This window comes from Eptatretus burgeri, chromosome 15 (genome assembly GCF_056783735.1).
Source record: "Eptatretus burgeri isolate ZD-2024b chromosome 15, Ebu_testis_v1, whole genome shotgun sequence".
Classification (NCBI taxonomy): Eukaryota; Metazoa; Chordata; class Myxini; order Myxiniformes; family Myxinidae; genus Eptatretus; species Eptatretus burgeri.
In genome coordinates, this window is record NC_140975.1 from 34,801,504 (window position 1) to 34,828,538 (window position 27,035).

Consider the following 27,035-nt stretch of genomic DNA (forward strand, 5'->3'; position numbering starts at 1 on the left):
GAAGCACCAAATGCGATTGATTTCTCCTCTTGAACCACACATAATGGCAGTCTGGAATGTACATATTGAAAGTTGCAGTTGCTCTGGAAGAAGCTCAGCATACATAATTTAACCAACCTTGGTGACCTAGTGGTGAGAGTGTTTGCTCTGTTGGCATGACGTGTGTACACAAAAATTGTAGCTGAAAGGTCTGATACCCAATATCATACGATAGACATATATGTATATATACTCCACACCTCCCCCACAAATTATATCTACATGGGACTTCAAGCGAAGAGAGTTCGACAGCTTAGTATAGCAGTCCAACACCCTTCAACTCTTACCCCACCCTCTCAACCCCATCTCGGAAGAAACGCTTCTTTAGAGTAGCCTCCAGGTGAAAACGTTCTGCATCATAGGAAATGCCCGAGAACAAACTCCCTTTCCCAAACACACAATCACCTTAACAAACTGCAAGTGTTCATTGAATTCCACGATTATAAGCAACGAATTACAATGAAACAAAAAGCAGAGGACCCAGTCCCATGCTATACCTTAAAATGAGATGTGTAGAAAATAAATAAGTGTAGAAACAGAAAAGGTCTTAAAAAAGGGAAATAATTGAAGATGGTATGTCGGTAGCAATGATGGTAAAGTGCACATAAAAATAGACAATTTGTAGTTGTGTGATGGGAGTGGAGATGGCAAATTTATATCAATAAATAAATAAAGAAAGGTGGTATGTGTCGGTGGTGGAGATTTATATATATATATATATATATATATATATATATATATATATATATATATATATATATATATATATATATATATACATATATATACATAGGCAATGTCGAGGCTCGTATAAGAGCTAACGCACAGAACATATAACAAGGGGAGCAGGAGACATGAGGGACGGGAGAGGGAAGCACAAAACATTTGGGACTAGACACATGAGGAGATCTGTGGAAGGGAGAGAGAGGAGATGGTAGAAGACAGAAAGACCACCGACCTGCTTTTGCTGAGAGAGTGAGAGACCCAAAGACTCAGCCTCATCGTGGGAGATACCAATGATCTTAAATGCCTTGGTTTTCACAGCATGAAGCCGAGAAAGGTGAGAGACACCAGCCCAGAGGGGAGAGCAGTACTCCATCAGGGTGCAGATGAAAGCTTTGTACATGGTCAAGAGCTCAGGTGTGCCAAGGAAGGACTTTGCTCGACGGAGGATGCCCAGTCGGCGACTGGCTTTGGAGGCCATCTTGGAGATGTGGCTTTCCCAGGAAAGATCATGGCAGATAGTGAGCCCAAAAGTTTGAATGAAAGGATGTCTTGAAGAGGATTGCTGAAAAAGCAGATGGGGGTGGGGGGGGGGGTTACAGACGTAAAGTGTATAAAAATAAATCCAGATTGTGAAGTCTAGATAAATAAATAAATATACAAGCCAGTAAGCGATGAGGGATTCGCTAGGATCGAAGCGCTAGATACGATGCTTTTCATTCTGACCGATCCACGGACGAAGATTCATTGCCAAGACGTATTGGTTCACATACAATTGTTCCTCTGCCTGGCAAGATTTTCCTTATTGCGTATTTTGCCAACTGGCACTCCTCATAAAAAATGACGGTAAATAGACACCTTATTTTTGAAGGACTACCATTTGAAAATAATCAGTTTGCTGGTTTGTGCTGTGGAGCCTCGCGTTGCAGACACACACAGACACACACACACAGAAAACCCGATAAACTTCTCTCAATGCTCTTGTTTGACCACACCTCCTGAGCCACACAATATTTTTCATGAACCACGCCCACTTTCCAAAAGCCACGCCCACTTTCCTACGCCACTCCCACTTTTTATCAACCACGCCCACTTTCCCTATGCTCCGCCCACTTTCCTAAGCCCCTCATAAAAAATGACGGTAAATAGACACCCGATTTTTGAAGGACTACCATTTGAAAAATAAAACCTCAATCAAAAATAGGCTCAAGTAAAATTTTCTGAATATCTCGAAGTGTTTAATTCCGAAGTCTCGATTCTCTACATTCAAAACTGAAGGACAAGTATTGAAAATACTGTACGAGGTTTTTCGGCCGTTGCACAGCAACGGGTGGTTGCTCGGCAACGAAATTCAAATGTGCACATTCCCACCCCATATTGCACCTGTTGGCAAAGTTTCATCGAAATCGGTTTGCTGGTTCGTGCTGTGGAGCCTCGTGCTGCAGACACACATACACACACACACAGACAGACAGACAGAAAACCCGACAATAAGGGATATCTTGCATATATAGCGAATCCAATAAATCAAGGTCGTGTGTGTATGTGGTGGAGATTTTAAAGTCGAAATAAATAAACACATAAATCAAGGTGGTATGTGTAGGTGGTGGAGATTGTAAAGTGTATATAAATAAATAAATCAAGGTTGTGTTTCAGTAGGAGAATGGTAAAAGCTATATCAATAAATAAATGAAGGTGGTCGTATGTTGATCGTGAAGAATACTAATAGATGGTAAAGTGTATATCAATAATAAACGAGAGAGATCATAGAACACCTTACCCTGTGCAGTCTTGGAGAAAAAAGATCTTTTCAAGATCTTTTCAACTCGTGTTTTGTTTCCGAGCATGATCTACATTTGCTTTGTTCATGAACACTGAATAACAGGTGCAACGGCAACCATACAAAGCCGATGGAACAAACGGAACACTCCAGAGATGAACCTCCTGACAACTCTTCATGGAGAAACTGATGATTTTTTTTTGAACAATCTTTGAGAAAAAGATGCACATAAACCAGTGATCTTCACGATTGGTTTAGAGGGGGGCCACTTTTGCTGATAAGACATCAGTGTGAGAGCCACCACACTGCCTGCAGGACTCCATAATAGTTGCTTTTAGGCCCCGCTTCCACATACTCTTCTGTGTTGTGGTTAACTGGGCTTCAAGTATAATTGTTTGTATCTTGCAACCATATCCTGATGTAGTTATATCACTTTTATGCTTCGTGCTGGAACACTCATTTGAAACCATTCGGTCAATTTGATAGCATTTATGGCGGATTATGATGGGGCGTTTTCACATTTGTGTATTATCAGCTGCACATCAGGGGCCGCACTTTATGCCACCAGGGGCCGCCAGAGTCGCTCGCGGCCCATGCAATAAAGAATAGGGATCTATTGGACAAAGTTAGCTGTGTTGTTACATCACTATGCGCCACTATTTATATTTGAATCTCAGTGTAACTCCGCCTTCAGAACACGTAGTAAATTACATTGGTTGAGACTGCATAAAATTCTGCCCAAGTACCACGAAACTGAACGTTTTTGGAAGTGCAAACAAGACAATTTATGTTCGAGTGTTCAAATATATACTTCCATTGAAATAAAATAAAAGTTTTAAAGACTAGAAAAAAAAGAGCAAACCATTGAATCGGAAGTTCACTTGACACACAGTCTCTCCACCACCTTATTTAACACGTTACATTAGTTATTCGTGCCCGTTGTTTGTGTCCTTTGTGGTATCCCTAAAAACAGTATGTTTGTGGTTTGGATTGATTTTCAAATTCTGTTTAACGACCAGACAGAGTAAAAAACAATTACCTAACTCCTCTCTGCACAAGTGCATTCAGGATGAGACTCTGTACAATTTTTCAAATTAAGAGCCAAAGTACTGATAAACTGCAGGTTCGTGTTCTTGTGTTCAAAATATAAAATTAAATTAAGTAATTACTTGATCGTAGACTGACAGACACAAGGAACCATTGAATATACCTGGTGTTGGCTTAATGGTTAGGGCGGTGGGCTTGGGATCCTTGCGTCCTGAGTTCAAATCCCGCTCAGCTGTTGAATTAATAACAGGTGCGGTTAACTCGGCCTGTCATCCTTCTGAGGTCAGCAAAATGAGTCCCAGCTTGCTGGTATCCTGTGTTGGAGTGGAAACCCTTCCAGGATTGTGCCCAAAAGCCAAGGAGACTGCTTAGGCAGCACCAACGCTCTGCACAGAGTATGGTCCCGAGAGATGGATGGATGGAACAATGGAATTGCTTAAATCTGCTTTGCACTCTGCTTGCAGGCTAAATATTAAAAGCGGTACGTCGGTAGTGGAGACTGCAAAGAGTACATAAATAAAGAAATAAAGGTTGTGCTTCGGTAATGGAATGGTAAAATAAATATAAATAAATTAATAATTCAACGTGGTAATAATGATTGTAAAGTGGATTCAAGTAAATAATTCAGGATCGAATGGCGGTAGTGGAGATGGTAAATATGCAAAAAAAGAATAAATTAAAGGTGATGTGTTGATAGTTGTGATGGTAAAATGTAAGTAAAAAAAATTATCCAAAGTTGTGTGTTGGTCATGGACATGGTGATGTGTATATATATATATATATATATATATATATATATATATATATATATATATATATATATATATATATATATATATATATATATATATATATATATATATATATATATACAGTAGACTAGGCATAACTCGTCACCATCGGGACCGAGAAAAAAGTGACGACTTAGAAATGTGACGACTTACGCGTATGCGAACATTCATGATGACTGTGGGGTGAAGGATGAAGTCGCGCATGGCCTGGACACATGTGTGAGAGCCGGCTATTGTACCAAAAGGAAAACACAATCCTCGGGGCATAGGTGGGGGTGAGTTGGTGAGTTGGAAAGTGATCAAGCAAAGATGGAATTCATGAATCAGTTTATCAAAAGTAAAGATAATGAACAACTCTGTAAGACAACTCGTATACCATCGGTGATGGTATGGTGACAAAGTACATGACACACAGTCATCGTGGTGATGATTACCACTCAATGCCAATGTGTAAGTGAGTGCGGTAATGCACAAAACAAGCCAGGATAAAACCATGATCGGACTTCAACACTAAGCTCGATCGATCCTTTACTTCTTCGCGAGGTAATCCGTTATGTTTGAATGCCTCAAACTCTTGGGCATCTGGTGCATGAGAAAGGATTCAAACCGGTCATTGTATTCCATGATGTTGGCTGGGCATTCCTCCACCGAAAGACAGTATCGGCCGAATATTTGGCCGAATCGGCTGAAACCGAATATTTGGCTGAGCCGACATTTGCCGAAACCAGATGATGAGCACGTCATCGACATCTTCAAAGGACACACATTTCACGCATTTCACACTTCCCACCGGCCTCACGATCTTCTCCACTTGTCCAAATATCTTGCCCTTATTCTTCAAGATATCGTTCAATGTCTGCCGTTTGATGTCCAACTTCTCAGCTATGTCTGTTTTCTTCATCAGTGTATTTGCCTCACAAAACTGGATAATGTCGTATTTTTCTTGGTAGGTTTTAGTTGTAAGCTTACGCTTAGTCGCCATTGTCCTGCCTGCAGTGCGATCAACGTGTGTATGCAGTTATAAATAAGCTATCACTGGCGGTGTACACCAATGAGCGAGCATCACGATTCCATGAAATCGGGCTTCTCAGGAGGCAGCAGTTCCGTGTGACGAGTTAGGAGTGGTAATTTACTTGAGTTTCCATTACGTGGGAATGGACAACATCTGACGACTTAGACGAAGTGACGATTTAGAGATGACGACTTACAGAGGGATGACCCTTTATTCAAAGGGATTTAACATGAGATAAATTCGGGACTTTTTGACGCTGCCGACTTAGGCGAAGTGACGAGTTACACGCTGCCGACTTACACCTAGTCTACTGTGTGTATATATATATATATATATATATATATATATATATATATATATATATATATATATATATATATATATATATATATATATATATATATATATATATATATATATATATATATATATATATATATATAGCCTGGTGTTGGCGTAGTGGTTAGGGTAGCAGCTTGGGATCCAAAAGGTCCTGAGTTCAAGCCCCATTGGCCACTTGAATTAATACACACCAGGAGGTTGACTCAGCCTGTCATCCTTCCAAGGTCGGCAAAGTGAGTACGAGTGTACTGGGCCCGGTGTATTCCCCGGTTAGAATCGGTGTACCATATCCCTGTGTCGTAAGAGGCGACCAGGGTTGCGTCAGGAAGGGCATCTGGCGTAAAACCTGTGCCAAATCATTATGCGGATCATAACGGATGATCCCTAATGGATCCCTGTGACGACCCCTAATGAGAGCAGCCGAAAGAAGAATATATATATATATATATATATATATATATATATATATATATATATATTGTTACGAATTCCACCCGCCCGGCGTGCGATCGGCCACGTAACTCAAATCGCGACGCGTCGCCCACCGGAACGGACAATTCAGTCGTGACCCTCTTGGAACTACCGCCAAGGAGCTAGCCACGGGTGGGAGTTTAACCTCACAACAACCCAGCCCGCATTCTACCCGCGCGAAATAGGGTGAATCGCCGAATGTCGATATACTCCACTCCGCCCTTTGCTCCACCCCATTCTCGGCTCCACCTCTCTTCGAGGCGTTTCCAGAAAGCTCTCGAAGGGGGGGCGTGCCCCCACTCCGACCGCCTCACGCCGTGCTTCCACCAATCGGGAGCGAGCTGCCCCACCCCTCCCCTTCACACCAAGCGTGGTGGGGGGGGGGTTCAGGCGGAAGCATCAGGCCGGGAAATTAGGCGGGAAAACCTCACAGGCGTTGTTGCTTTTCTTCTCCACGCGCCGTACGCCCGCGTTCTCGAACCATTTCCAACGCGGAAAGGGACGTAGCGTGGTCCGTGGAGAACAGCGTTCGGAGTGCGGGAAGTGGCGAAGGTGGTGCTGTTGTAGGTTTGATCCAAAATAACGATAGAACAGAAAAATGGCTAACTCAAAGTGTCACAGCCCGGATGAATCACACATATTCCCTCTAAACAACGGGTGTGGACTAACTACACATGAACTTATCGATATATCTAACTTGAGGATCTTTCTGGTGTATTGCAAATTTCCACAGCCGTAACAATATATATATATATATACATATATATATATATATATATATATATATATATATATATATATATATATATATATATATATATATAATTGCGGTTCTCGGAACTGCATGCATCCAAGAGATCGTGGTCCCAAGACAGTAATTCCATTAATATACGTGTAGATAGTCCCTTCCCTTTTGTTTCGCAGGACAACAGGGGCATGCGTTGCGAGGATCTCGTAGCTAGGTTTTCTTACATCATTCCTTCTTTATTTCATTTATAACGTCATTCCTACTCTTCTTTTCTGATTATTCCTGAGGTAAATCTGAGCCACGTGCACCCTTCGCTGTGAGATAGGTCCCCAGAAAAGGGCCAGCAGGCATATCACCCACACCCCTCCATGGAGAGCACAGCCTGCCAAATGCAGACACCGCAGTAATTTCCACCCAATGGACAGGAAACATACCCAGCACGATGCCCACGCTGCACGGAACGCGTACCAAGGCCGATAATTAATAGAAAGGCAACCCCACGCCATGTTGCGCGGGATGAGAGTGTGCAAGGCGCAAGCGGCGCATTCCTTTCAACCCATTTCTGGACTAATTATATGGATCGGTTTTCATCCCACGCATATTAGCAGAATCAGGCAAACGGGAGTGCTGGCCATGTGCATAATGGCGGATCCACGCGCAAGGTATGGAACGTGCTCGAAGGCAGACCCGTGCGCCGCTCGCGCCTTTGTTATCGTACAGAGTAGGGCACGAATGTACCACTCGCGACAATTTTTTATCGTCCAGAGCAGCGCACTAATGGACACATCTTACTGTGTGTGCATGGGTTCGCCATAACATCTTACTTTCTCACCACTATGGCCAGCGAAGCTGCGATCGGGCAGAGGTATGTTGTGCAGCTTGGGCCACGTGGCGCACACGGACCGGGTGCATTGGCCAACGCTGATCGGGGGTGCCCGAGTGGGTGTGCGGGACCGACGCTGCCTCGTCCGGTCATTAGGGCATGGCCCGGGGGTTCTTGCAAGGCGAGTCATGCCGCGGTTTGGTGTGGGTGATTCATATCATGTCGTGGGATCGGAGTGGGACATCTTTGCGGTGTGGGGTCAACTTGCGGAAGTGGAATGTTGCTGCTTCCGGCCATCGTAGCCGGGCTGCGCAGTGGGTTGGGGCCAATCAGTGTGCCCGATTCAGTTGACATCACCGAGTTTTGGGGTGGCCACCCGCCCCGCGCTGCGAGGCCTATTAAGGTCCGAGTGGATCCTTCTTTCTCTCTCTCTGCTGCCCCGCCTCGCCTTCCACTCAAGTTGGACCTCGACTCCGCCTTCTGTCGTCATCACTTTGACTCCGCCTTCTGTCATCATCGCTGGGCTCCTCCTCCTCTTCTCCGCCCACACGACGCTGACTCCACCCACCTAACTCAAGCCTCTCCTTCACACCCACGGTCTTGACGCGAGCTGCCCGAAACAGGAGACGATGCGCCAGCTGTCGGGGAGGGGGGGGTACCGTGCCACGGGGCATTCCCCCCAAACATATTGGTGGCACAAATGTACCGAGAGAACGTAGCCTCAACTCCTCTCCTGTCTTGCTTCAATCCCTCTTCATCGAGTTTTGTGTGTGTGTGCATGTGCGTGTGCGTGTCCTTGCGCCTATCTATGTAAATAAGCCTGCAAAAGATTGTTATTATTATTTTTGGGTTAGGTCTGCTCTGCGTCCGCTTTTATAAGTTGCTTGGTTATTGTTGCACCACACCCTTCTTCCCTATCTCTGCTTGCACACCCAAATAAATCTTGATCGTACCACATACCTTTCCTCGCCCATTGTTAATAAATTACCATTAGGAATGTTCCCAGCTCGTTTTTATCTTTTCCTCCATTGATCCAGCATTGTCAGAATCCTAGCTTAGCCGGGACCTTATTCCCAACAATCCGTTCCTTTTAGCCGGTACGTTCTTGGCAGTGTCGCTCGGCTGCATCCGATCCGGTAAAGTGATCCGGTCTGGGAGAGCGATCCGGTTCGGACAAGGCGTACCGAGAGCGTGTTCCCCGGTAATTAAATCTCGTGATTATATTTAGGTCTCCGGATTAACTAGATAGAGGACCCAAAGTCACGTGGTTGAGTTATTGGTGTCCACGGTCGGTTAAGTGACCCGCCGCGTCATGGAATTATCCGTGTGCGACGGCCTACAATTCTGAGGAGTCTGTTGGGAATTAACATAGCTTCCCCCACCTGGTGGTCTTCTCACCCGACCCCCCGGCCCGCAACAATATTATATATATATATATATATATATATATATATATATATATATATAAAATATATATATATATATATACATAAAAAACATATATATATATATATATATATATATATATATATATATATATATATATATATATATATATATATATATATATATATATATATATATATATATATATACCATCCCAGTGATTTTCCTGATTCATGATGGATTCCACACGCTCCTTCCAGATTCTTCTTCTTCTATCTTCATCAATAAAGAAAATCCTCCCATTTTTATCCTTTATACAGTTGCTTTCAGTGATGTCACGAGATTCCCTCTTCATTATCTTCAGTTTCTGAAAAATTCCTTTTCTGTTCATCTGCAACTGTTCCAGCTCTTTTTCAGCTTCTTTCTTCATGGCTTCTGCCACCGCCTTTTCGCCTTCTTCTTATCTCCCTTGTAAATTGCTTTGTTTTCTTCCATGTTCTGTTTCTGCATCTTATTGAACCTTTCTTACTTTGATCTTCTCAAGATCAAAGGGCGGAGGAGCTCCTTGTGAGCCAACGGCCATCCATATCTAGTGCCCAATTGTGTCTGCAGACGTCCTCCTGCAGTTGGGTAACTTTTATGAGGAGGTTGGTGGCAGGATTTGCACTCCGGCCACCGTAAAACCCTTCATTCCGCAAAACACACAAACGCAAAAAAATCTGAAAACCCACTCCGTGGGAGTACCTCCTGTGCAGTTTCCCTTTGCAGGGCAGCACACCGGATGACGGGATTGGGGCAAAACCTTCGGGACCCCCAATCTTTGATGATAGGAGGGAAACCACGGGGTAACATCCCTTGGTCAGATTGTGGGAGAGTGTGTCAGAGTGGTGCTGAGGTGTCATCCACCAGACGGCGGTCTCCTTGGGTTAACCTGAGGCGGTCCCTTCGGGTGGGTGCCTGGAATGTACTATCCCTAAGAGAGGATGATCACCTGTCTCTGTTATCATCTGAGCTCAAGCGTTTGGACATCGGGATTGCAGCTCCCTCTCTGAGGTTCGGAGACTGGATTGCGGCGAGGTAATGGTGGGTGGTTACACCTACTATTGGTCTGGTCGCTCTGATGGTTACCATACTTAAGGAGTTGCTGTAGCTGTGTCCAATAAGCTGACCCCAATGATAATTGAGGTAACACCGGTCAACGAGCGTATTATGAGACTAAGGATTCGTCACTCCTTAGGTGTCATTTCCCTGGTCTCTGTCTATGTTCCGACTGAGGCGAGTGATCTCAGCATGAAGGACGCATTCTACGCTACACTCGAGTCTGTGGTTGATCAGTATCCCAGACGAGATACACTTCTCATCTTGGGGGATTTCAATGCATCAACTGGAACTGATAGGGATGGTTATGAGATGTGTGTTGGTCCCCATGGGTCAGGAACCATGAACCAGAATAGCACTAAGTTCCTTGACTTTGCAAGAAGTCATGGACTTTGGGTGGCTGGTTGATGGTTTCAGCGCCCACAAGCTCATCGCTGGACTTGGTATTCCAACGATGACGGTGTAGCAAAGGAGATTGACCATGTCCTCGTTGACGGTCGCTGGAGGATGATCCAGAACTGAAGGGTCTACCGGAGTGCTCAGTTCCTCAATACTGACCACCGGCTTGTTGTCGCAACTCTAAAGCTGCACCTTAAATCCTGGAGAATGGTACCATCCCAGCCTTGGCTGGATGTTGGCAAGCTCAAGGATGAGAGAGTAGCTGAGGAGTTTGTGAACAGGCTGAGTGGACATTTGGGGTGTCTGGGTGCTTTCGTGGGTCATGAAGAGTTGTGGAGTGCCTTCAAGACCACCGTCCTTGATGTTGCCGGTGGATGTCTTGGAACTCACCGCAGGGCAAAGAATAATTTTGTCTCTCAAGGGACACTGGATACCATTGAACAGAGTCGCAGGGCCAGGCTGAATGGCAGAGCTGAGCTGTTCAGGGAGCTGAGGCGTACAACTGTACGTGTGCTAAGGGTGGACAAGGAGGCCTATGTGCGAGGAATCTGTGAGGGGGTAGAGCATCACCTGTGGACAGGTGATTGTCGTCCCGCTTACAGGGGAATTCGCGCATTGCGTTCATCCAAGCCCATCCCTCGGAGCACTATAGTTAGAGCTGAGAGTGGTAGGCTCTTGACAGAGAAGGCTGAAGTGAAGGCCCGCTGGGCCGGTAACTTTGAGCGGTTGTACCAGGCTGATCCCCCAGCTGTCGAGTTGGACGCCAAGGGTGTTACAATCCCTGTTGCTGACCCTCCAATCAACTGTGGTCCACCTTCGCTTGTGGAAACACGGGCTGCGGTGAACCGGTTGAAACGGGGTAAAGCTCCAGGGATCTGTGGCATCCAGGCTGAACTTCTCAAGGCTGGTGGAAATGCTGTACTCGTGTCGTTGCATGCAGTTTTGTGCTCTGCCTGGAGCACAGGCATCAGCCCAACTGATTGGAAGAGGGGCCTTGTTGTCCCTCTCTGGAAAGGGAAGGGTGATCGCCAAGTCTGCAACAACTACCGTGGGGTGACGCTGCTCTCAGTGCCAGGCAAGGTCTTAGCTCGGATAATTCTTGATAGGGTTCGCCACCATCTGCTTGAGCACCAGCGTCCAGAGCAGTCAGGCTTTACACCAAAGAGGTCAACGATTGACCGCATCCTTGCTCTTCGTGTCCTCACCGAACGCAGATGAGAGTTTCGGCAGGGGCTGCTTGCAGCCTATGTTGATCTCTGTAAAGCGTTCGATTCAGTCAATCGGGATGTCCTCTGGAAGATTCTTGGTCTTCGTGGGGTGCCACCAAAACTGATCGATCTGATGTCTGAACTCTACTCTGGTACTGAGAGTGCTGTGAAGTGTGGTGGTACCATCTCTGACTTATTTCCGGTTGGTACTGGAGTTCGTCAGGGGTGTGTACTGGCCCCCACACTTTTCAGCACTTGTATGGACTGGATTTTAGGGAGGATGTCGGAAAGATCAAGCTGCGGTGCATCCTTTGGGAATGTCAAGATCTCGGACCTTGATTTCGCAGATAATGCAGTCATCTTTGCGGAGACTTTAGATATCCTTTTGGGGGCTCTCGATGTGCTGAATGAGGAGTTCGAGCCACTGGGATTACAGGTTTTTTGGGTCAAAACTAAGATCCAGGCTTTCAATGACATCTTGGATGCTGCTTTCCTGTCTGTGTCTGTTTGTGGTGAGGATGTTGAGGTCGTGGAGAGATTCACTTACCTTGGCAGTGATATTCATGTCCCTGCTGGCTGTGAGTCAGAGGTCAATAGACGTCTGGGTTGGGCCTGGGGAGTCATGGATTCACTGGATCATGGGGTGTGGCACTGCCGGTACCTGTGCGGGAGGAAGAAAGTCCGAGTCTTCAGGTCCTTGGTGCTTCCAGTCTTGCTCTATGGATGCGAGACTTGGACTCTGACCAAGGATCTGAGACGGAGACTTAATTCCTTTGGTACGAGGTCTCTTTGGAGAATCCTTGGCTATCGCTGGTCGGATTTTGTGTCCAACGAGTAGTTGCTGAGAGAGACTCGGATGAGATTTGTTACTTGCATGGTCTGTGAGCATCAGTTGCGGCTGTATGGACATGTGGCTCGTTTTCCTGACGCTGATCCTGCTCACCAGATTCTCTCAGAGAGGGAGTCTCGTGAGTGGAAGGAGGTCAATGGGCCGACCACGTACCTCGTGGTTGCAGCAGCTTGACCAGCATCTCAAAGTGATGGGGATGGGCCTGGCATCTTTTTTTTTTTTTTTTTTTTTTTTTTTGTATACCTTGGTCGAGGGTCGTATGAGAGCGAACACACAACTCACAGCAAGGAGGCATGAGACAAGAGGGGCGGGAGTGGAAGGGACAAAACAGTGGGGAACAGACACATTAGGTGAACTGTGGAAGGGAGAGGGATGGGGATGGGACGGGGAACATGGCGAAGAGAAGATGGACATTTCAGGGACTTTCAGGAAGGAAAGTAGGAGAAATGAAGGAAGTGGGCTTGGGTGGATTATCGGGGATAGAAAAGATCGAGGATTTGGATGGGGGGAGATAAGAGGTGGTGGTGAACAGCTGTTTTGAAAGCCTGGAGGGAAGAATGGGAAAGAATAGAGTGAGGAAGTTTATTCCAAAGGCGGGAAAAAAGAGGAATGAAAGAGTGGAGATGAGCAGTGATTCGTGATTTTGGAAGTTTTACCAGAAGGGGGTTGTTGGCGGACCTTGAGCGCCCTGTGGAAATGTGGTGGGGACAAATCTCAGAGAGAGCAGGGGGGGCAAGGCTGGAGAGGAGTCTGTAGAAGACAGAAAGACCACCGACCAACCTGCGGTGATTGAGTGAGAGGCCCAAAGACTCAGCTTCATTGCGGGAGATGCCGATGATCTTAAATGCCCTGGTTTCGACAGCATGAAGCCGAGAAAGGTGGGAGGCAGGAGCACCAGCCCAGAGGGGAGAGCAGTACTCCATCAGGCTACGGACAAAAGCTTTGTAAGTGGTCAGGAGCTCAAGAGGGCCGAGGAAGGACTTAGCACGACGGAGGATTCCCAGTCGGCGACTGGCTTTTGAGGCGAGGTTGGAAATGTGACTTTCCCAGGAAAGGTCATGGCAGATAGTGAGACCTAGAAGCTTGAAAGAAAAGACTTCTTCCAGAGGATTGTTGAGAAAGTGGATGGGGGGGTTTTGTAAACGGTCCTTTCGAAGAGACATAGTGAGAGTGTGAGATTTGTCTGGATTGAAAGACATGTTCCACGTGTTGGATCAGTTTGTGATTTTATCCAGATCTGCAGTGAGTGAAGAAGCTGCTGCTTGCCGGTCTGAGGGATGACAGATGGTACGACAGAGGGTGGAGTCGTCGGCAAAGAGAAATAGAGGATTTTCCAGAGAGTCCGAGAGATCATTGATGAAAACCAGAAAAAGAACAGGGCCCAGAACGCTACCTTGAGGAACTCCAGCCTGCACAGGAAGAGGGGATGAAAGAACTCCATTTAGGGCCACACGTTGACTGCGACAGGAGAGGAAGTCTGCGAGCCATGAGTGGAGATGGCCTTGAATACCATGGGAAGAGAGTTTGGTGAGTAGGGCAGGGTGCCAGACTGTGTCAAAAGCACGTGATATGTCCAGGGATACGGCTCGGATTTCCTGTCTGGCATTGAGGACCTCCATCCATTGATGGGAGAGCAGAAGCAGCATATCCAGGGTAGAGTGACCTGGTCTGAAACCAAATTGATGATTGGAAATCAAGCCATTGGAGAAGAGGAAGGATTTCATATCTGAGGCGATGATGGATTCCATCACCTTGCTGATGATTGGGAGAAGGCTGATTGGTCTGTAGTTATAGGGATCTGTTTTTGCACCATTTTTATGCAGGGCAGTGATGTTAGCAGATTTCCAAGCAGATGGCAGATGACCTTGGGCAAATGAGAGGGTGAATAGAACAGAGAGAGGGTGAGCAAGAGCAGAAGAGCAGGCTTTGAGGACACGTGGGCTGATGCCGTCTGGACCGGTTGCAGAATCTGACTCGAGGTTTGAAAGCAAGCTCTCCACCTTGTCAGGAGAAAAGGATACAGAGTCTAGGGACAGTTGGGTGCGACTGGGTAAAGTGGGTAGAGATAGTGATGGGTTTAGGACACAATATTTAGCTGCAAACACCGAGTTTAGACATTCAGCTTTATCACGTGTGGAATCAGCAGTGCGGCCATTTGAGGTAAGGGAGGGGATGGAGGGGGAACATACACCAGTAACAGATTTGATTAAACGCCACCAGGATTTTGAGGAGGGAGAGAGGTATGAGAGTTCAGACTTGAGATGAGAAAGATGTTGTTTTCTGGCTCTCCTGAGGGTAGATACACACTTGTTCCGAGCTTTGTGGAAAGAACTGAGATTGCCCTCAGTTGGGTTTGCTTTCCATGAGGCAAAGGCAAGTTGTTTCAGGACGACTGCCTCGCCACAAGCTTCAGTAAACCAAGGGCGGGAGGAAGGGTAAGACAACTGAACACGAGAGGGGATAAATCTGTGCATGAGGGAGAGCAAGTTTATTTGAAAGAATTCCCAGGATGAGTTGATGTTTGAGAAAGTAGTGATAGGAGACCAGTCTGTAAGTTTGATGGCTGCTCGGAGACCCTGCCAGTCGGCTTGAGTGAAATGCCAGACTCGACGGCGGTGAGGTGGTTCTCTGATAACAGCCAGAGAGATGTCCACTTTAACAAGGACGTGGTCAGAAGAACCAATTGGAGCGAAGGAAGAGCAGCAGATATTGTCAGGGAAATTTGTCAAAATCAGATCCAGAAGAGATGGAGTACCATTGGTTGAGATCCGGGTCGGGAAGTTGACCGATTGAGTCAGTCCCAATGAGTCGCAGAAAGCTTTTGCTGAGGTGCCATGGCAGGTGAGAGAGGTACCCACACCTAGCCAACTGGCGTGATGACAATTGAAGTCACCACATAAGAGGAAGAGAGAGTTTGGATGAGAAGATAGAAGATGGTCCATGTTTTCGGATAGTGAGATGTAGATGGAGTCATCACTGTTCGGTGGACGGTACAGTACACATATAAACATGAGGTGGGAGTGGAGGGGAAGCCGAAGCCAGAGGTATTCCTGGGGGTGTGGGGAGTGAGAGCAGTGCATGGAGAGTGAGGAATAGAGTCTTTGATGAAGAGAGCAACACCTCCACCAGGACGAGGCTCAGGTCTGTCATACCGTAAGAGGGAGTAGCCAGGGAGAGATACTTGGGAGTCAGACACGTCTTGGGAGAGGAAAGTTTCGGTTAGGCAGATAATGTCTGGTTTGTCAGTGGCAACCTGTATGGAAAGATCTGAAAGGTTTGAGCGAAGGCCCCGGATATTTGAGGTCCACACTTTTAATGAAGAGGAAGGGGAGGAGGCTTTGGGTGCAGGAGGTGGAGGGGGAGGGGAGGGTAGGACAAGGGACGAGGGGGCAGGTAAGGAGGGTTGCTGAAGGAGTGTGGGGTATTGCAGAACAGCGAGGGGAGGGGGCCGAATGAGGAGAAAAGGCTCTGTGGTGCTGGGGGAGAGGGGGACAAGAGACAAGGAAGAAGGCAGTTGAGGATTTGAGGAGGTGGAGTGAAGAGATGGAGGTGAGAGGGCAGTGGAGGGAGGCAGGTTGGTGGATGAGAGGGGGGCAACTTTGAGAAGGAAGAGTGAGGGGGATGAAAGGTGGGAGAAAGGTGAGGGGTGCATTTTTGAGAGAGGTGAGAGGTAGGCTTGGAGGAAGAAGAGTGGGATGGTTGCTTTGAGAGTGAGAGTGAGGGGTGAGGGGGGTAAGTTGGCACTGAATTTGGAAAAAAAGAATGGTTGATGGAAAGCGAGCATCCATGGCAAACTGTGGTTTTTAAAAGTTTTAGGTCAGAGATGCGATTTAACACAATTCTTGAAGGGTGCAATGAAGGCGAATTCAAAGCATGGAGAGAAGAAGCGCTGTAATAGTTGGATTTTTTAGGCAAGGAATGAAGGAGAGGTCGAAATGAGAGCAGTCTGTTAAAATAGCAGATTAGTGCATTGTGAAACAGTAAAGAGTACCACATGTGTGAGAGAGGAAGATGAAGCATTATAAGATCGTTTTTGTTGTTAAAAATAATGTATGAGAGAGTTCAACAGATTAGGTCATGGAAGTGTATAAAAAAAAAAAAAAAAAAAAAAAAAAATAAATAAATAAATAAATAAATAAATAAATAAAAAAATAAAAAAAAAAAAAATCGAGGAAGAAGACGAGGAGGAAGTTAAGAGGAAGAAGAAGAAGCAGAATCGGGAGAAGGGGAGAAGGTGAGCGTGTTGTTGGGTGTGTATATATATATATATATATATATATATATATATATATATATATATATATATATATATATATATATATATATATATATATACAAATATTTTTTTTTGTTGTTGTTAATATTAATATATGAGAGAGTTCAACAGATTAGGTCATGGAAGTGTAAAAAAAAAAAAAAAAAAAAAAAAAAAAAAATCGAGGAAGAAGACGAGGAGGAAGTTAAGAGGAAGAAGAAGAAGCAGAATCGGGAGAAGGTGAGCGTGTTGTTGTTGTCGGTTTTTTTTTTTGAGATAAGAAAGAGGTTAGTTGGGAGAATGGGGGATGTTTGGAAAGTGGGGAGGATCAAAATTGAAGGTAATGGGGAGGATAGAAAATGAAGGTAATGGGGAGAAAAAACAAACAACAAAAAAAAAAAACGATCGAACATCGAGTGGAACCGGTAGGCCTCAAGCCTACGCCTAGGCCTCAAGCACAGGTAAGAACGTCGACAAAAATACTCACAAAATAGCACGATTTTTGAAACAAAACCGAACTAGCAACACACAGTAACATGTAGGTGAGAAAATTAAACAGTTAAAACGGGACAAATAACAACCGGAAACTTAGCTTTGAGAAGTCAGCAGGGAGCCCCAAAGGAGACCTCTCGCTGCTCAAAACCGGAACAGGAAGTGATCTGCCTGGGGGAAGGCCAGAGGGAGGCCCCTGGAGTACCAGCGGAAAGTGGACGCAGCGACGCACTGTTCTGGCACATGCTCCCATACCTGACCTGACATTCCAGATTCTTCTTCTTCTATCTTCATCAATACAGAAAATCCTCCCATTTTTATCCTTTATACGGTTGCTTTCAGTGATGTCACCAGATTCCCTTTTCATTATCTTCAGTTTCTGAAAAATTCCTTGTCTGTTCATCTGCAACTGTTCCAGCTCTTTTTCAGCTTCTTTCTTCATGGCTTCTGCCACCGCCTTCTTCGCCTTCTTCTTATCTCTCTTGTATCTTGCTTTGTTTTCTTCCATGTTCTGTTTCTGCATCTTCTTGAACCTTTCTTTCTTTCTTTTGATGGCCAACTTCACCTCTTCGTTCCACCACCAGGTTTCACCATGACGTGGTTTTTCCTTTACTAACACCACAAACTTCATTTGCTGCTTGTTGAGCACAATTCCTGTACTTTGTCCAGATATCTCCGTCTTCTTCCTTTTCCTTTCAGAGAATATTCATCCTTTCAGCAAATTTTCTTTTTACTTCTCCATATTTCAGCTTCCAGGTCTTTGTATGCTTACTCTGTTGCTGTTTCTTTTTCTTCACCTCATTTGTTTTGTCCACATCCATTACCACCACGCTGTGCTGGAGATCACCAGGAACTCGAACTACGTTGTCGATGGCACACCATCGCATATTCCCGCGTGCACTGCTTTGTCCCATTAATGCTAGGTGAAATTTTATCTTGCAAAATGGATTGACTATTCTTTTCTATTTGATGTGCTTCATGACCAAAGACTTACTATGTTTACTAAATCAGAAGTCATTGCAAGCATGTCAACATTTCATGAAACATTAATTTAACACTGTCCAGCAATACAGAACTGTGCATCAATTTAATCATAGGAATGAACTGTGTATAATATTAATTATAATTATTCATAATCAATTAGATAAATACAGTAAAACCTGTGACTGTTTGTCACTCATGGGGGCCACATAAGTAAGTTCATTATGAAAGAATTTACCATGTACAATGGTAAATACACTTAAAAACAAGTGAAATCCTTCAATACAGCACGTGTGGTGAAGCAAATGAGTACACTAATGTTAAATATGCAATTTATGCTTTTTCAGTTGAAAAACAATTAAAAAGCATACTTAATATTTGAAATGTAAAAATCTTGTTATTATTGTGATAAGCCCCTTTATATATAACAGAAGGAATGAAATTGTTCCATACAGCAAGGCAGGGGGCCACAAAAGAATGATGTAAAAAAAAAAAATAATCATAAAGTTAATTTACAGACAAACAAATGATGAGTAAAATGTAAGCTTTGCTGATGAAAAGATGAAAGCAAAGCTAAAATATTTGTTGAGCAAAACATTGAAGCATAGTGGTTACACGAACTACATAATGAGTTATATTGTTTTTATATAAAATATAGATTAACACATTTTGAATTTAAGAATATTTAATTCTTGCATATTTTGAATGTACAGTACAAAGTTATGAAGATAATTCAAGATGTCCCTGGTTGAAAGAACCACTTATCACTTTGCTACCAATATCTGCCATAATTGTAAGTAAATTTCAACGACTAATGCATGACGAAACACTTGTTTATGGATAATATTAAAGAGAATGATGACATAAGAAGAACTTAGCTTTCAGCGTTCGGCGCGAAATGCCATGGTGGGTGGAAATGACGTCTTTCGTTCATTCATCCATGAGAGGGGGAGCGTTTCTTGGTTTTTTTCCGTCAAGCAATAAATTCAATGGTTTTCACATATATAACACATTAGTTTCACAAATTTCCATTGAAATACTCGGGTATTTCCGTCAATCGTCGCCATTTCCGTGTAAGTTACGCACTACCATCTACCGGATGGCCGTCATTGGCTGTCACTTGAGGTGCATGGGGGTGGGGGGGGGACACCGGGGACATGGTAGACACCGGGGACATTTCAAACTCGGTGCAATTGTATACAGCACACGCGCTGTAAAAAATCAGCCCCCATTACCCCACCCCCTCTGGCCCGGCCCCTAGGGGTCATATCAAAAACCGACAGTGTTGTGCACTTCCCCATACATATATCTATTATGTCCCAAATTTTCAAGTTCCTATCTCAAATGGTCGGTGTAGGAGGAGCTATTTTGACCCCCTATCCGCAAAGCACCCCCTACCCCCCAAGCACCCTCTGATCATCATGTGTTTAAAATATATGTTGTTAAATGTATAACTCATGAATATGTTTGATTTAAAAAGCTATAAGACAAATTTTTTTTAATCAACCCCCATGACCCCAACCCCTCTGGCCCCTAGGGGTCATATCAAAAATCCGAAAGTGTTGTGCACTTTCCCATACATATATCTACTATGTCCCAAAGTTTCAAGTTCCTATTTCAAACGGTGTAGGAGGAGTTACAGGGTAAGACAGATGGACGTACGGACGGACGGACGGAGACAATCACAATATTCCCGCAATTCTTCGAAAGCGCAGGAATAATAAGTTTCACATTTCGAATTTTCTTTCTCCAACTTTTTCCTACTAACATAAAATCGATCTCTGTTTCTGCTCCACTGGACCTAAATGCTGCCTTTTTCTTATTCTTAAACCAACTGTTCATGACAAGAAGATCCGCCTCCGCACAAAATTCTAATAAACTTCTTCCTTCATCATTTCTCCTACCAATACTAAAACCGCCATGAACACCTTCATAACCATCTGCATCTTTACCCACATGACCGTTGAAGTCGCCAGTGACAATTAAAAATTATTTTGGCCGCGTGCTCTCCACTTCTGCTATCAGATCTTCATAAAACTTTTCTTTTTCAACTTCCTCTCGTCCCACCTGCGGCGCATATCCACTTATCACACAAATTAATTGCTTCCCATGTACCATTACCACCACGAGAATCCTGTCACTAATTCTTTTTATATCAATAACATTACCACTCAGTTCCTCTTTTATCAAAACTCCCACTCCTGCAGCTCCATCACCACAAAAACTTTTACCTGACCCCCATCGCACCAACGAACGAATCTTGCTCCACCTCCTTTCCATCTTGTTTCTTGCAGTCAACACACATCCACTTTCCTCTTCATCAGTTCCATTGCTACCTCCATACTTCTTCCCACCATGAACCAATGTTCCAACTCCTAAACCTCAAGCTTGAACGCACATCGGGTCCATGAGAACCATCATAAGGAAGGACAGGCTTTCGCGATCTTGCTTTAGGGTTTGTACCATTCTTTTTGACATAGGCCGGTACCGCCCACAGAAACCTATGGGCTGGTTGCTGCCCATGTTGAAGTTGTCCTGCCATGATGAAGTTAATGGAGCCTAAATTTTTACGGTGAGCTTGCCCTTCCTTACCACCAACCTGTAACCCTAGGAGGGAGTGTAAATGGCCGTTGGCTCTTCCATGAGCTCCTTTGACAGGTCTTATTTTTAATCCTGCTGGGTGTCCACTCACACCCTCCTCACCCGGTTTCCCAGGTCCGCCGTTGTACAGCCCGAGACGGCCGGTTTTGCAATTGCTTCCGTGTTTCTTCATTTTGTCCGCCTGCATTTTGAGACGTTTTCTAGTTTATCATTTGAACTTTTACCATGAAATTTTTAACAAATCTTTATTATGAGACTATGGAAAACACTACAAGTAATTAATAAATTTAACTTCTTTTTTTAACTGTTGTTTTCATCAACCTTAAGGCCCAGTCACACCTTAACGTTTTAGCCAGCTTATGCCGATTTTTTGAAAATTTGTCGAAAACGCTGGTACACGTCGAATACGTTATGGGTAAGTTTTGATAACATTGAGAGAACACTGAAAAACACTGCCATACGTCGTTGTACGCTGGCTTTAAACGTTGTACTTTTCGGTTGTCCTCAAATTTTCCATGCTTGAAATTTTAAGACGTGTGTCAGCGTATGACTCACATGTTCCGCATAACGCTGGCCATAAGTTGTAGGCACGTCACGCGATCGTTGACACACGTCGACACACGTTACTTGTAAGTTACTCATAAGTCGAAACACGTCGAGGTAATGTTTAGCGTACCCGAAACTTATTTCTAACCTATGAGTAACGTGTTGTACTCACGTTACGCGATCGGTGACGCACATCGACACACGTTACTTGTAAGGTGCTCATAAGTCGAAACACATCAAGGTAATGGTTGGCGTCAGTGTTCCAGACTCCCTGGTTTTATTTATTTATTTTTTTTCTTCCTTCCTTCGGTATGATGGTAATTTTGACACTTCGATTTCTAGTGCGGTTATAATATAATTTAATAATAGGCTGCCACTCAACGATTTAAATCATAACCGCACTGTACACTGAACACCGTCATACCGAAGAAAAAAAAAACCGGGAGTCTGGAACATTGACGCTAACCATTACTTTGACGTGTTTCGACTTATGAGTACCATTCAAGTAACGTGTGTCGATGTGTGTCAACGATCGCATACCGTGTGTACAACTTATTCCCATCGCATGCGGAGCGTGTGGCATACGGCGAGTACGTCGTAAAATTTTCAACATGTTTAAAATTAAAAGACGTACTCCACTTACTACGACGTATGATAGCGTACCTTAGCGTTCTATTCACGCATACCAAACTTACCCATACCGTATTCGACGTGCGCCAACGTTTTAGACGCATTTTTCAGAGGTCGGCATACACTGGCAAGATCGCCAAGGTGTGACTGCGATGTTGACACTTCCATTTCTGCGGCGCTTATGATTTGAAACGTTGTGCAGCAGCCTTTTCATAACCTACGCCACGTCCTCGTCGGCGATGTGTGCAGCGCGCTATGCATAAGTTAGACTATCATTGGGCATAGGTTGTGAAGGCCGACAACAGGTTCAGCATTCGTTGGTATAAGTTATCTATAACACAACGAAACGTTCTGTGTCCGTTACTAATACGTTATGCATAAGACCAAGTCGTTATGAATATGTCCGAATCTTTAAAAAAAAAACATCAAAAGTTCAACGTAAGCCAGCGTTTTACATACATTTTAATACGTTGCACTTGCTGGCTAAAACTTCAAGGTGTGACTGCACCTTTAGTTTGAGTACAAAGCGGACACGGATGGGCTTCTCACTTTGGGATGCTTTCTCGTTTCGCTTTGTGATTTTGCTTAACATCTGGCCTAAGCTTTTAATAACAAATTAACTCTCCTAACGGTGAAATCATGATGAACATTTGCTGAGAGGTCATTTCGTTTTTAGGTATATGCTCGTGGAAACTATACAACCTCTATTGTGTCAATCGAGATGATATAAGGAAGTAATGAACTGGAGGTAGGTGAACAAAAGATTTTTCTTCATTCATTCATCTCGTGTCATCATACAACTGCCTGCCATTGGTTTGCCACACTTAAGGGATGTGTCATTAGGCCTCTTCCAGGTCCTTTGATGAATGTGCCTCATCTAATATGCCGCATCTCATTCGATGTTCCATCGTCTGGGGCTCAACACAGCACCCTGCCAAAATTAATTTTCTTTGTAATAAAATAATAAAAGTTTTTTTGAAACAAGAAAACCACAAGAAAAATTTCCTTACATCTAGAAATTTTTTTCTAATTGTTTTCTTGTTTCAAGATAAGGCAGGGTTGTCACAGTTGGCATCATCTTTACTGTATCCCCATGTCAGCATATTTGCTGTACACCATCCAACTCCAACATATTGTTTATTCAGGCTGCGCCAGGTTGTCCATGGTTGATCGGCGCCTGGTGGGAGTTTCTCTGTTGGCTCAAGCTTCTTTAGCTCAAACTCTGACGCCAGCTACAATCTTTCATCCCAAAGGTTACTAACAATAAAGGATGTTAAAAAACCCACAGAATACAATCATGATTTTTTTTTTTCGTGCTGACATAACATCCATCATTGGAAGTGAGATCTATGCACGGGCTGCAGAGTTCATGTGGCAGGTGTTTCACATCAGAATGTAAGAACAAATTAAAGGCAAAAATCCAACAACTCGCTTAGGTATTAATCAATCAAGTTTCATTTCAATTTACTCTTTTATGCAGCACTGACTTAAAGTTGTCTCCTTTTTGCAGTTTTAATTGCGCTCCTGCTAAAGGCATTTTTCATGCTCGCCATGCATTCTGCTCCGTGCGGAAAAGCGACGCTCAAAATGCTCAATTCAAAAGCTGGTCATCACAAGACGGATGGCTCCAAGCCAAGCGTTATTGCTCCGACTCTGCAAGAGCTTTATCTCTCATTCTTGTGAAAGCATGGTCAAGTCTGGAAAGAATCCGGTCAAAGGACAGCTCCGGTTTTGTTTTAAGCAAAAATCAAAATGATAGAAAAAGCGAATACTGCAACTCACCGACTGCATACATTGATTAAAATTGTGAGCTTTCATCTTCCGTTGTTTCAAAAACCTTCACCGAAGGCCCGGTGTTCCACAAATACCATTAGTGCGTGCCATTTGATTGAGTGTAGCAGAATGTAATGGAATAGCCACTTTAAAGAAATCTCATATAAATTCTCATGAAGTCCGATAGAAATCTGATGATGTTCTCATGCGACTTAACGAGAAATATTTGTAAGGGTGATTGAGCATTTTCCACGTCTCACCGTCGGCTGGAAACTCACCAAGGTAGGTCGATTGTTCCTTTAATTGTAAGAGCAGAACAATCATCCCATAATAAACATCAGTTTCAATAGTATTAACAATGGACGACTTTGTTCCAATGGATTTTATCAGCCAGGTAACAGGTGCACTGTACGAGTTTAAATGTCTTTCATCTACATATTTCTCTTCACCATCGTATGCTTTCAGGGCTTTTGACCTTTAAGAAATAAGCTTCAATGATTTGCTGAGATATGGCATACCTGTCAAGCCACTAGTATGAGAATAAAAATGGATGCGAGTGACGAATTGAGATGTGCGCAGTGTGGATATTAACAAAGAAGATAAGTGAAAAGTGATGTTGAATGTCTGCCTTTCCTCCTCTATATGTGGGGCTTCATGGAAATGCGGAGTCGTACAGTGGTGTCATGGCCATTCCCGCGGTTGGTTAAAAAAACAAAACAGCAACTGCACTCAGCTTGGATTCTTTCAGTCTGTAAACTTCAATGGGGATTTAAGGTGAGGTTTTCATATGAAATAGCTGTTGCCTTTTTGAAAATAAATGTGTACAGCTGAGATTACTGAAGTCTAACCAGTGGCATATACCAGCTAAAGATCAATCAATAGGAGGGATGAGGTGTGAGTGTGTATAGTGGGTGTCTGTGGAAAGATGGGAAGAGGTAATAACTACAGTGGGACTGTCTGGGTCGTCACGATATCCACATTTTATCAGGGTAAAACAAAGCCTCTCACATTCGCTTTTTGCAACTTACAAACTTCTCAAAGTGAAATAACTACATCCTCAGTGAAAATGATGCCGTTTCTAAAACAGCAGTACTGATTAACTAGAGTCGTAACAAGTTATCACCATGGGTGAAGACAACCTGGGTTATCCATCCAAATTATTCCATACTAGCAAATACCACCCGTCGCTTCGCTGACGGTAATACTAAAGGGGGGAGGGAAAAAAAGAGGAGAGAAGGAGAGAGGGGTGGGGGAGAGAGAGCAGGGAGAGTGAAGAGGTGAAGGGCAAAGGACAGAGGAGCAAGGGGGAGCGAGAAGGGGTGGGGGGTTAATTGCAATTCATACTGTTTCTTCAAAATAATTCTGCATGGAATAACAATGAAGATGTAAACAAAATAATGTTTGAAATCCATTGTGTATGGGTCATACAATCAACATGGCCTGGAGACAAACTCCCGTCCAGAGACAAATTCCTGTCCAGACATAAATACTGCCCGGATGCATCCGGAGCAAAGCTGTCTCTAGACAAACACTGCCCGGACATGTCCAGAGATAAACCCTGCCCAGACATGTCCAGAGACATACTCCGTCCAAACATAACCACGGTCAAGATATGTCCAAAGACAGAGAGAGGGGAGGGGACAGTGACAGAGAGGAGATGTGGGTGGGAGTAGAGCAAGGATGGCACAAAGAGAGAGAGAGAGAGAGAGAGAGAGAGAGAGAGAGACAGAGAGAGAGAGACAGAGAGAGAGAGACAGAGACAGAGACAGAGACAGAGAGACAGAGAGAGAGAGAGAGAGAGAGACAGAGACAGAGACAGAGACAGAGAGAGAGAGAGGCAGAGAGAGAGAGAGGCAGAGAGAGAGAGAGAGAGAGAGAGAGAGAGAGAGAGAGAGAGAGAGAGAGAGAGAGAGAGAGAGAGAGAGAGAGAGAGAGAGAGAGGCAGAGAGAGAGAGAGAGGAGAGAGAGAGAGAGAGAGGCAGAGAGAGAGAGAGAGGGAGAGAGAGAGAGAGAGAGGCAGAGAGAGAGAGAGAGAGGCAGAGAGAGAGAGAGAGGCAGAGAGAGAGAGAGGCAGAGAGAGAGAGAGGCAGAGAGAGAGAGAGGCAGAGAGAGAGAGAGAGAGAGAGAGAGAGAGAGGGAGAGAGAGAGAGGCAGAAAGAGAGAGGGAGGGAGAAAGAGAGAAAGAGAGGCAGAGAGAGAAAGAGAGGCAGAGAGAGAGAGAGAGAGAGGCAGAGAGAGAGAGGCAGAGAGAGAGAGAGAGAGAGGCAGAGAGAGAGAGAGAGAGAGGCAGAGAGAGAGAGAGGCAGAGAGAGAGAGAGAGGCAGAGAGAGGCAGAGAGAGGCAGAGAGAGGCAGAGAGAGGCAGAGAGAGGCAGAGAGAGGCAGAGAGAGGCAGAGAGAGGCAGAGAGAGGCAGAGAGAGAGAGGCAGTGAGAGAGAGAGAGAGACAGAGAGAGGCAGAGAGAGAGAGAGAGAGAGAGAGAGAGAGAGAGAGAGAGAGAGATAGATAGATAGATAGATATATATATATATTGGCGGGGGGGGGGGAGAGGTTAGCAGAGAGAATATGTTATACTTTAAGAACACAGACACACACACACACACACACACACACACACACACACACACACACACACACACACACACACACACACACACACACACACACACACACACACACACACACACACACACACACACACACACACTTGGCCAATATCGGCAACTTTTCAGGAATCAGCAGGTTGGAGTAAGTGTGATTCCCAATTACACTACTTACTGTATACAACCCAGAAAGCTTGAGTAGCTTTCACCGAAAAACAACATTACATTTATATAGATATTTCAGGGATATGTTCACAAACATTATTCTTTAAAAGCAGCTGCATGTGATGGGTGGAAAAAAAAAAAAATTGACTCTGTAATTTAGAAAACACGATAATATGGCAAACGGCTCGGAAATTGGGTGTTATTTCAGAACAACTTACTCACAATGATGGAGCACGAACCACTCGCTCGGGGTGACGGAGCACGGACCACTTC

General features: G+C 44.4%; 2 long non-coding RNA genes across 5 annotated transcripts in view; one reads left to right on the plus strand and one right to left on the minus strand.

The window, feature by feature from the left end:
- LOC147011909 (uncharacterized) overlaps window positions 1-27,035 on the minus strand; it is a 172,120-nt gene that overhangs the window by 27,583 nt on the left and 117,502 nt on the right. Inside the window, exon 9 of one of the 4 annotated variants that reach the window (XR_015051788.1) lies at window positions 26,593-27,035. This exon is cut by the window's right edge and continues 1,368 nt beyond it. The exons of the other annotated variants lie outside the window; for them this stretch is intronic. This is a non-coding gene — a long non-coding RNA (uncharacterized LOC147011909). Of the gene's footprint in view, window positions 1-26,592 lie in introns of those variants that run through there. 4 annotated transcript variants of the gene reach the window in all.
- LOC147011911 (uncharacterized) lies at window positions 20,940-23,487 on the plus strand. The gene is made up of 3 exons (XR_015051644.1): window positions 20,940-21,017; window positions 22,899-22,970; window positions 23,368-23,487. It is a non-coding gene; the product is annotated as an uncharacterized LOC147011911 (long non-coding RNA).